The sequence below is a fragment of the Chiloscyllium plagiosum genome, unplaced genomic scaffold, assembly GCF_037043375.1.
Source record: "Chiloscyllium plagiosum isolate Xiang-an unplaced genomic scaffold, Cpla_swu_hap1 HiC_scaffold_37, whole genome shotgun sequence".
Lineage (NCBI taxonomy): Eukaryota > Metazoa > Chordata > Chondrichthyes > Orectolobiformes > Hemiscylliidae > Chiloscyllium > Chiloscyllium plagiosum.
Window position 1 is genome coordinate 2440257 of NW_028270175.1, and position 11073 is coordinate 2451329.

Sequence of the window (11073 nt, forward strand, 5' to 3'; positions counted from 1 at the left end):
ATGCGCTGTTCTTCAACCTGTGATGCCAACTTTGATGTCTTATGATGTATTGTTCCAGGTCCCACATCCTCTTTAGAATTGCAAATACTTGGAATCAACCTATTATAACACATCTTTGGGGTAGGTGGGACTTCAATCTGAACATCCAGCCCAGAGGTAGGGACACAATCACTGATCCAAAAGCCACCCTCTGTTTATATTATGAAACATAAACAGAAATTGCTGAAGAAACTCAGAGGGTCTGGCAGCATCTGTGGAGAGAAAGCAGAATTAACATTTCAAAGCCAGTGACCCATTTCCAAAACTGGACCCAAAATGATAACTCTGTTTCTCTCTCCACAGACCTACTGAGGTTCTCCAGCAATTTCTGTTTATTTTTCAGATCTTCATCATCCACAGTTTGTTTTAATTTACCCTTTGTATATAATGTTGTCGATCTGTATTTTTCTTTTCAAAACAAGTCACTTCATAAACTCTGTTAAATTTCGATGATCATTTATCTGCCTATTCCCACCAACTCACATGTAAATGAAATATCATTAAAAGTATAAACAGATGTCTGTGATCAAGAAGGATTATTTTTGTGACTGAGCAACAGATTGAAAGCACAGTTAATGATATCCAATAATAATTTTGCCAGTAGCACATTTGAACTTAATTTGCAATTGAATTTGAAATGACCTGAATTTCTTTGAATATTTAATCACCCGTTATTGAAATGGAGCTCAGGAGGTTTGGATTTTTATTAATTTGGAGAAAAAAATGCAATTTCAAGCAGCAAATGAGTTTGGACTCAAGGTTAAAATGGTGTTAAGTAAAAGTGGAATAATTTAAATTAATGTCATTCCAAGGTCATTTAACAGCCAGAGAATGCACAAAGACATATCGAGAAAGGTTTAATTTCAATGTCGCACATTAAATGATTTCACTGTCTCAAGAGTATACAGTCAGTTCTGTGCTAGGGTACTTTAAATGACATTCAAATTCAGCCTTTGTAACATTCTATGGTATCACTTTTGTGGAAGGGGTTCTGAGGAAGTTGAAGCCAATGAAAACAGAAGGTGCCAACATGGCAACAGCTCAATCACGTTTCATTTTCATTTATTTTAGCCTAGAGATTTTTTGAAATAATAGATACTGGTTTACATGGAACATTACGGCGCAGTACAGACCCTTCGGCCGTCAATGTTGCTCCGACCTGTGGAACCAATCTGAAGCCTATCTAACCCACACTATTCCATTCTCATCCATATGCCTATCCAATGACCATTTAAATGCCCGCAAAGCTGTTGAGTCTACTACTGTTGTAGGCAGTGCGTTCCATGCCTCTACTACTCTCTGTGTGAAGAAACTACCTCTGACATCTGTCCTACATCTATCACCCCTCAATTTGAAGCTATGCCCCCTCATGCTAGCCATCATCATCCAAGGTAAAAGGCTCTCACTGTCCACCTTATGTAACCCTCTGATTATCCTATATAGAACATAGAAGAATACAGCGCAGTACAGGCCCTTTGGCCCTCGATGTTGCGCCGATCCAAGCCCACCTTGGATCCTCCATAAATGTTTTAATTAAGTCACCTCTCAATCTTCTTCTCTCTAAGCAAACAGCCTCAAGTCCCTCAACCTTTCCTTGTTAGACCTTCCCTCCATACCAGGCAACATCCTAGTAAATCTCCACATCCTTCCTGTAATGCGGTGACCAGAACTGCATGCAAAACTCCAAGTGTGGTCGCACCAGAGTTTTGTACATCTGCAGCATGATCTCATGGTTCCGAAACTCAACCCCTCTATCAATAAAAGCTAGCACACTGTATGCCTTCTCAACAACCCTATCAACCTGGGTAGCAACTTTCAGGGATCTATGTACATGGACACCGAGATCTCTCTGCTCATTTATACTACCAAGAATCTTACCAGTAGCCCAGTGCCCTTTATTCCTGTTACTCCTGCCGTTATAAGGAAGGTGAGAAGTAACTCAAGGAATCAATGTTTATCCAGTGAATAAACAGCTGCAGTTAATAACATATTCATAAAATAACAACTTGCATTTATACATGAACCTGTGAATCAGGATCAATGTAGGCCATCTGGCCCATCAGGTCTGCTTAGCCATTCAAGAAGCTTAGGACTGAACTGTTTGTGTTTTGAATTCCACATTCTCAACTATCCATGATAACCATTCATTCCCCTGACAAGCAAGAATCTATCCACCTCTGTATTCAAAATATCCATTGACTCTGTCTCTACTACTTTCTGAGGCCAAGACTTCCAAAGTCACACAACCCCCTGAGAAAAGATCCACTTCATCTCTGTGCTAAAGGGCGATCCCTTATTTTAAACACCATCCCCTAGTTCTGGACTGACCTACAAGAGGAAACATCGTTTCTGCATCCACCTCGTCAAGACCAATCAGGATCTTCTACACTTCAATCAAGCCTCGTCCCACTCCTCTAAACCCCAGTGGATTCAATCCTCCCACTGTCCAATCATTCCTCATAAGGCAACCCACTCATTCCAGGTATACACTCTACCTCCTAACGATCTCATACATTGTTGGAAGTATCTTAAAAAAGTATAAAGCAAAATTTCACACTGAGCCATGCAATGCAGAGGGAAAGAGACCGAAAACACAATGAAAGAGGTTGAATTTAAGGAGTGTCTTAAAAACAGAGAGTGCGAGACAAGGAAGGAATTCTAGGGCTTTGGCCCAGTTAGCTGAAGGTGCAGCCACCAGTGGTGGAAGTGTTAAAATGGAGGAGGTTCACAGGAAGCAGTAATCGGTGTTAATATTTTCATCCTCAAAGGATTGGAAAACTGACCACAGATCTAGTCACTAAAAACATTCTCTGGCATTTGACATAGGTTCTGTATTTAGACTTTGCTTATCACTCTTTGAGTCTAGAGTCAAAATGGTAATGTTCCAGATCAAACTGTTCATTTGCTGAGTCATTGACGAGGTCTTTGTCACTAATCAATGCGCTTGCTTTCACCTAGCAAGTTAACACATTTCTGTTTCAAAAATCACTCCCGAATTCATTCAGCAACAAACTGAATAGCAAAAACAAATTGCTGGAGAAACTCAGCAAATCTGGCAGCATCTTTGGAGAGAGAAACAGTTAATGCTTCAGATCTATTGACCTTTCTTAAGAACTGATTGCAGCTAGGAAAGTGTTTATTCTATTTTTACTGAGGATTGGAGGGGAAGGAGTAAATGATAGATGGAGATCGAGCCAAGAGAGAGAGAACAAAAGAGAGAGAGAGCCGACAACAATGGGCAGACAAAAGAGTGGCTAATGGTGAACTGAGGAGAACGAAAAGCTGCTAGTGGGGGCCATTAGTGGGTGAGAGTGGGCTGGCTGTGGTGGTGCAACCCCTGTGATGATAGGGCCCAGAGTGTGGGAGTGGATAAAGGACATGGAAGAAGGCGTTCAATCTCTAACATGATTGAACGCCATATTGAGTGCGGAAGGTGCCAAGGTCTCCAACTGGAAAATGAGGTGCTGTTCTTCCAGCTTGCGTTGATTTTCACTGGAGTTCTGCAGCAAGACCAAGACAGAGAACACAGTGGGGTGTTGGAGTGACAGGCACCACACTGTTTAGGTAATGGATAATCTCTTTAGGGACTGTAATTAAAGTAAAGGACAGTCCTGAGCACAACTGCTTTCTTGTAGCTGGATGTGTGAAAGGGGACATGCAAATGAATGAGATTGATGCAGTGATCGACACAAAGCACTTCAGGAATATTCACACACTTCACTCTGATTGGATAACGTTGCCTTCACTGATTGGATAACAAATGTATATTTCTCTTTGTAGAAAGAATTTTAATCAAGATCAGTGTTTGTGAATTTAACATTTCTCTGGTTGGAGAACGATCCAAAGTTACAGGGCAGAAGGAGGCCATTCAGCCAGCCACGTCTGTACCAGTTTTCTGCGAGAACCACTCAGCCAGCCCCAGATCCCCACCTTTTCCCTTTACCCCTGTACATTGTTCATCGTAAGTCCATCATTAATTGACGTTTGAAGCCACATTTCAATCCACCTTGATAGCACTGTCAGGCAATACCTCCCAGATCCGAACCATTGACCAACAGTGTAGGGTGCTAGGTTGGTGGGGATGTAGGGTACTGGGTGAACAGAGGGGTTAAAGTGCCAGGTGAGTGGTGGTTAGGGTGCAGGTGGTGGTTAGGGTGCCAAGTGGCAGGGAAATGTGAGTGCTGAGGTTTGATGGAGTGTTTGTGTCAGTGTGGGGCGGGGGAATGAGATGTAAACTGTCAGCAGAATGGTGTTGGGAATGAGGGTGGGTCCAGGACAGGGATGGGAGTGCCTGGTCCGGGTCTGGGATGGTGCAAGTGCACATGGTGGTGGTCAGGTGTCCATGGCGGGTGTCAGGCTGAGTGATTTCAGGAATCGGTTTTGTAATTAGCCAGAAGTTAGAGATGTTTTTAATTCCTCTCTCTTTTTCTGGTTAACCGTTCAGGCAAATCAATGGGAACCTTCTGACCTCTCTGACACAGAGTTAGAGGCAACTCCAGAGAATTCCAGGTGCTGGGTAACTGCCCCTTGTAGTTTAAACTTGCCAGGTAATCACAGTGTGTTCAGAACCTACCATGGTCCAAACTATATCCAGTCTTTGACTGCTGGGGACGAGAAGATCTGGGAACATTGTGGTATTTTATGCTGAAGGAGCTAATGTGTAATTGGTGTTTTGTTTCTGCCCAAATATTGAGCTGTTGTTACTGTCAGGCAAATGCAATGTTAGTTATGTCAATGTATTAAGTAGCTGGCTTCAGAAGTTTTCAATTTTCAATTAACAGTTTATTTAAGATGTTTTTCTGACACAATGGGATCCCAGTTAAGGTGATGAATTTGATATGTGTTGAATCTTTTAAGGACTTGGAGCCAATGCTTCTCTATAGTCCCTTTAAGAGAAAGCTCCTTATCCAGGAGCTGTGAATAATGGGTTACCTTGTTGGTGTGTGCCTGGGTTTCTGGTAGCAGGGTATAGCTAAGAGGCAGTTTACCCACTCAGTCTGAAACCAGAGAATACACTGTGCTCGGTGGTGGCTCCAGGATGATGCTTTTTATCCTGGAGTAAGTGAACAGTCTCATTTTAAGGATCAATTTTACTCTTAGAATAAATGCTGTTAAACTCCTTTGAGAACATTAAAATGGCCAATTACTGGAAATGTATGGAGTATTGTGTAGTATTTCAAAATTGTGTCACTGGGTTTATAGTCTCCAAAATGGACAGAAGGTTTATTCACAAAGTTTGGGAGACAATGTGGCAGCCCATGACTTATTCCAGTCGGGAAGTACACAGGGGGAAGGGTTTGTGTTCAATCCTGAGACTCGTAATAGATAGGAGCAGGAATGGATCAAATCCCCCAGCCGCCACCTCCAGCCCCACTATAGGGCCATGGTTAGAGATGCTTTTGGCAGTTTCTTCAAGCAGCAAGTTCTGGAACCTGTCATAGTGCAGGCGACACAAGACTTATAAGTTGGCATGAAGGCAGAGCTAGCTGAAGTGAATAAGCTTGGGGAGAGCTGAAAATGTGTTGCTGGAAAAGCGCAGCAGGTCAGGCAGCATCCAAGGAGCAGGAGAATCGATGTTTCGGGCATGAGCCCTTCTTCATTCCTGAAGAAGGGCTCATGCCCGAAACGTCGATTCTCCTGTTCCTTGGATGCTGCCTGACCTGCTGCGCTTTTCCAGCAACACGTTTTCAGCTCTGATCTCCAGCATCTGCAGTCCTCACTTTCTCCTCGAAGCTTGGGGAGAGATCAGCCATTGTCCTGTGAATGGCAGAGTGGGCTTAGAGGGGCTGAATAGCCTACTGCTGTTCCTATTTCTTATGGTGGTATCAATATAGAAACAGGGATATTCCAGAATACTCAGTAAATTTGTTTGCATTGCAAATTAAAAACATTCTAAGGGGAGGATCCTATGTCAGTGGTCAATTGAAGACAATGTCAAACTTAAGGAAACAGCAAATAACTACACAAAGATGAGCGGCAGGTCAGTTGATTGATCATGATATAATGAACGACAGAATGATGAAAAACCTTAATCAGGAGAAAGAAATCAAAGTATGAGAGAGAGAGGGAGAGAGAGGGACAATGAAGCTGTAGACAGACAAGTCTCTGAGTCCTGACGGTCTGCACCTTGGTGTCTTAAAGGCGGAGGCTAAAGAGATCATAGGCGCTGGTGTTAATTTTTCAAAATTGCCCTGATTCAGGAATTGTTCCGTTGGACTGTAAAGTTGAAAATATAACCCCTCCTTTCAAAAAAGGAAAGAGGCAGCAAGTGGGAAAATATAGTCCAGTTAAACTTGATGTGTATAGTGGGGGATGGTGTTCGAATCAATCATTAAAGAAATTATAATTGTGTAATTAGAAAACTTCAAGCTAATCTGAGAGTCAGCCAGATTTTGTCAAAGAAAATTATGTTTATCTAATTCAATGGAATTCTTTGAAGGGATAGCATTCATTGTGGATAGAGGAGAATCTGTAGACAATGCTACACTTGGATTCCCAAAAGGAACTTTATAAGGTGCCACAACAGAGATTATTGCAAGAAGTAAATGCCCATGGTGTGGGGGGTGTCTAATGGAGTGGATAGACATGGGCTGGCTGCTAGAAAATACAGGGGAGCAACATAATCATACTTAATTATCCTGAGGAATAAGATTTGTTTAATAATCTGCATGTGTTATGTGCCTTTGGCAGTAGGAAATGGATGGCTCAGAAGGTATTATTTGGCTCATTGCGTCTAAAGAAGAGCTTTCCTGATGTTGCTACTTAGCAGCTGTTGGTCCATAGCCAGAGGATGTGACACCTGCAGTGCATACCCAAGAAATGTCGGACTTATCATTTTCTGAAGATTTGCATGTGCAGTGCACATCTGCAAAATAATTAACAAAATGGCTATAAAAATCCTCCACCGATATAACATTTGCCAGTGCAACTTCTCAAAAGTACTTAGTAACATGCAACAAATGGAGCCAGTGACACCACATCTTATGTAAAAATGTTTGTCTCTCTTATGCATCATTTTTAAAAATTCAAATTGCACCCAATGCCTTTAAACCCTTGTGAGGTTGCAGTGCAGCAGATAATAATGTTTTCTGACATTCCGATAAATCAGGACAGGTTGATATTTATTTGATGGTCAGTAATCAGCATGTGAGAAACTAATTTAATAGAAAATACATTTTAAAAGGCAGCTAACCTCTTTCGGTAAAGGTGGATCACTGAAAAATCGATTGAATTAATATTTTACTCATTAACTTCCATAAAACAGATTATATACAGACTACATTAGGGTGGCACAGTGGCTAGTCTTGTAGTGCCTTAGACCTGGGTTCAATCCTTGCCTCAGGTGACTATCTGTGTGGAGTTTGCACATTCTTCCCAAGTCTACATGTGCAGGTTAGGGAAATTGGCTGTGCTACATTGTCTGTAGTGTTAGGTGCATTAGTAGGGGTAAATGAAGGGAAATAAGTCTGGGTGAGTACTCTTCGGAGGGTTGATTTGGATTTGTTGGGCCAAAGGGCCTGTTTCCACACTGTAGGGAATCTAATCTAATATTGTTTTAAAACTAGCAGCGCTGTTAAAGGAGTCTCATCACAACAAAATATTCTGTCGTTAGTTACATAATTGTATGTTTGCTGCTCAAAGTGTGACTTTTTAAAAATAACTTTACCAGCAAAGATTAAAAGTAACTCCAGAAGCTTCAGAAGGAGCATGGGAAACTTCAACCGTTAGAAATAAAATGTGACGTCTTTCCTTGACAGTTTTAGCCTTAATGAAGAACACAAGAGAACGCAGAGAAAAGGAAAGCCATCTGCTTTCTTAAGCCGAGAGACAATCGAAGCTATTGTGAACATTCATATTTTGAATTTATCTGATATCCTGAGAGAAAATCATGCAAGATTTCTCCCAGTACCCCAAAGATAATTGCACCAAACTCCAGAATATGTATTTAACCTTTCAACCTCCATTATTAAATCCTGTAGTGTTTGCTTTATTTTTAACCCTGGCAGTTCTGCGTCTCGGTAGCTCCCTGGAACAGACGGGTTGGGGGAGGGGGGAAGAATTGCCTCTCCCAGGTACTTGTAAAATATCTGAGAGTTATTCACAAGTAAGGCACAGACTGAGAATGTACAATGTTTCTCTCCCTCTCTCCCCATCCCACCCCCACAGTTTTACTCAGAAAAGTTACAAAAATTGAACTTTAGCTTTACTATAACAACAAAGGAGAAAGTGAGGTCTGCAGATGCTGGAGATCAGAGCTGAAAATGTGTTGCTGGAAAAGCACAGCAGGCCAGGCAGCATCCAGAGAACAGGAGAATCGACGTTTTGGGCATAAGCCCTTCTTCAGGAATGAGGAAAGTGTGTCCAGCAGGCTAAGATAAAAGGTAGGGAGGAGGGACTTGGGGGAGGGGCGTTGGGAATGCGATAGGTGGAAGGAGGTCAAGGTGAGGGTGATAGGCCGGAGTGGGGGTGGGGGCGGAGAGGTCAGGAAGAAGATTGCAGGTTAGGAAGGTGGTGCTGAGTTCGTGGGTTGGGACTGAGACAAGGTGGGGGGAGGGGAAATGAGGAAACTGGAGAAATCTGAGTTCATCCCTTGTGGTTGGAGGGTTCCTAGGCGGAAGATTAGGCGGAACAACAAAGCCCAAGCAGCAATATCCGAAGCATCAATAACCTCTCTGCATCAATACTAGATAATTATTAGGAGATAAAGGCTCATAAACTAATATACTCATGGTGTATTTGTATGCTTATGAATTATTCACACAGTCTATTACATAATGAGTATGCTTTTTACTAAGCCTTTCCATTCTAAAAACATAATTAATTAACAAATAGAACAAAACCATTCTTCTGCCTGTAATTTAATGTTTGTGTATTTTGTTGAAGCTTCAAAGATGATTGACAGGGAATTTTATGCTATTATTCTATTCAATTAATGACATGAAGAGCTGGAGTGGAGATTGAGAATTTGGAGGGCCAGCTGATGTTGATGTTGAATCATTACCTTTTTCAAGCTTTTGCGAAAGGTGGTTGGGCATTTTGTTTTTTATAAATGAACATTTGAATCTTTATTTTCATGACCCTGGTTTTTGTAATTTCAGTCTGTTCTGTTCCTGCTCCACTTCACATCTCACTCCAAGTGTACTCCACATCCTACTGCCTCCTGGGTGTCTCTTGTGTCTCAGTGGTTTAAATAAAACACACAATATAAAACTCAAAGCAGTTGATTTAGGAGCTTTGAGAGAAAAGAACAAAATTCAAGAAGCCAAATCACTAGAAATTTTTTCGAGATCTTTTATAACAAGAGCAGGATTAATCTGGGATAGAACCTGGCTTCTGGAAATACACAAGGTGTCTCTAGAATAATCTTCCAGCTTCTCTTTCCTCCTGTGTGGAATAGCCAGTCACCTCCCATGCTGCTAAAGCAATGAGCCCCTAAGCAGCACAGCCACTTCAGCTCGAGCCAGTATCATGGGATCAAATAAAAGCAAAATAAATAGTGCAGATTCTGGAGGTCAGAACCAAACACAAAGACTGCTGGAGAAACTCAGCAGGTCCAGCAACATCCATGCAGAGAAATAAAGTTAATGATTCAAGTCCAATATGATTCTTCTTCAGAACTAGAAGGGGCTGAAAAATATTTTTATATGCTTTTAATGAGTGGGCAAGGGGCGAGGGGAACAGAGGTGTGAAGACCCAGTGCAAAAGGCAAAGGTGTTGTTAATGATGGGGAAGAGAGTAAATGAAGATGCGAAAGGGAGAGAGTGGGTCCTCTTTACTGAGAGCAAAGTGAACAAGACACAAACAGAACAAGGGCTCATGGGGTGGGGGGTGGTTAGAAAGTGAGAAAGATGGAGGACAGACATCATGCAATCAAGTCGTGAAGTTGTGGGATTCACTACTGAGTCCTTGAGGCTATAAAGTGCCTACGCAGAAATTGCAGTGTTGTTCCTCAAGTTTACACTGTGCTGCTTTGTGAGATCCTGCCCTGCAATCTCTGAAAAGCCTCCCACCAGGAAGAAGTGGTCTGGGTCAGCTCAGAGAAGGACAGTCTGTCTAACCTGCTGCATGTGACAGAGTCATCAACCTCTGACCTTCTATTAATAATATGCTGACAATTTAGGCAGACTGCCACCAAACAAGCAAGAGCAGGATGCGTAATAGTGATCCCCAGATGGTGATAAAATGGGAGAAATTGGCACTCTTCTGTTCTGAAACTTTTGGCAGATGAAATCCGTTCCAGTCACAAGGATTCTCTGGACGGGGCGGGTGGAGAAAATGTGCAAGCTGCAAACCTTTGAGGATACCCCTGAATAAATAACTGACCAGCTTTTATTATGCCTAATGCCAGGTTGAGGCATCACAAAATTAATCACCTTATCAACAAAGTAATGGCAGACATGAAAGGACACATCAATATAATACAGGACACAGGCACTAAGTACAAATTGTTTAATATTTGATGTTACTTACAAAGTGCCAATTGAGTTTAGTGGTGGCAATTTCAGCCAGAGATGAAGAGAATCTTCTCTCAGACAATTGTGAATCATTGGAGTTCTCAGTCACACGGATTTGTGATTGTTCAGTTACTGATGATGTACAAGGCCAAGCTCAGCAGACCCTTGAGCACTAGGGGATGGACTGGGATCTGGGGAGACAGTAGCAAGGTGTAGCTGAGGTGGGAGATCAGCCATGATCTTACTGAATGGCAGAGCAGTTTTGAGGGGCCATTTGAAAGTATAAATCAGAAATGGTTGGTAGAAGAATTTTTTTTTGAGTCCCTACAGTTTGGAAACAGGCCTTCGGCCCAACAGGCCCTCCAAAGAGTAACCCACCCAGATGTATTCCTCTACCCTATATTTCCCCCTGACTAATGCACCTAATCTATAACTCCCTGAACACAATGGGCAATTTCCCATGGCCAACTCACCTAACCTCCATATCTTTGGATTACGGGAGGAAACCCATGCAGACATGGGGAGAATGTACAAACTCCAAGCAGACAGTCACCTGAGGCTGGGATCGAAGCTGGGTCCC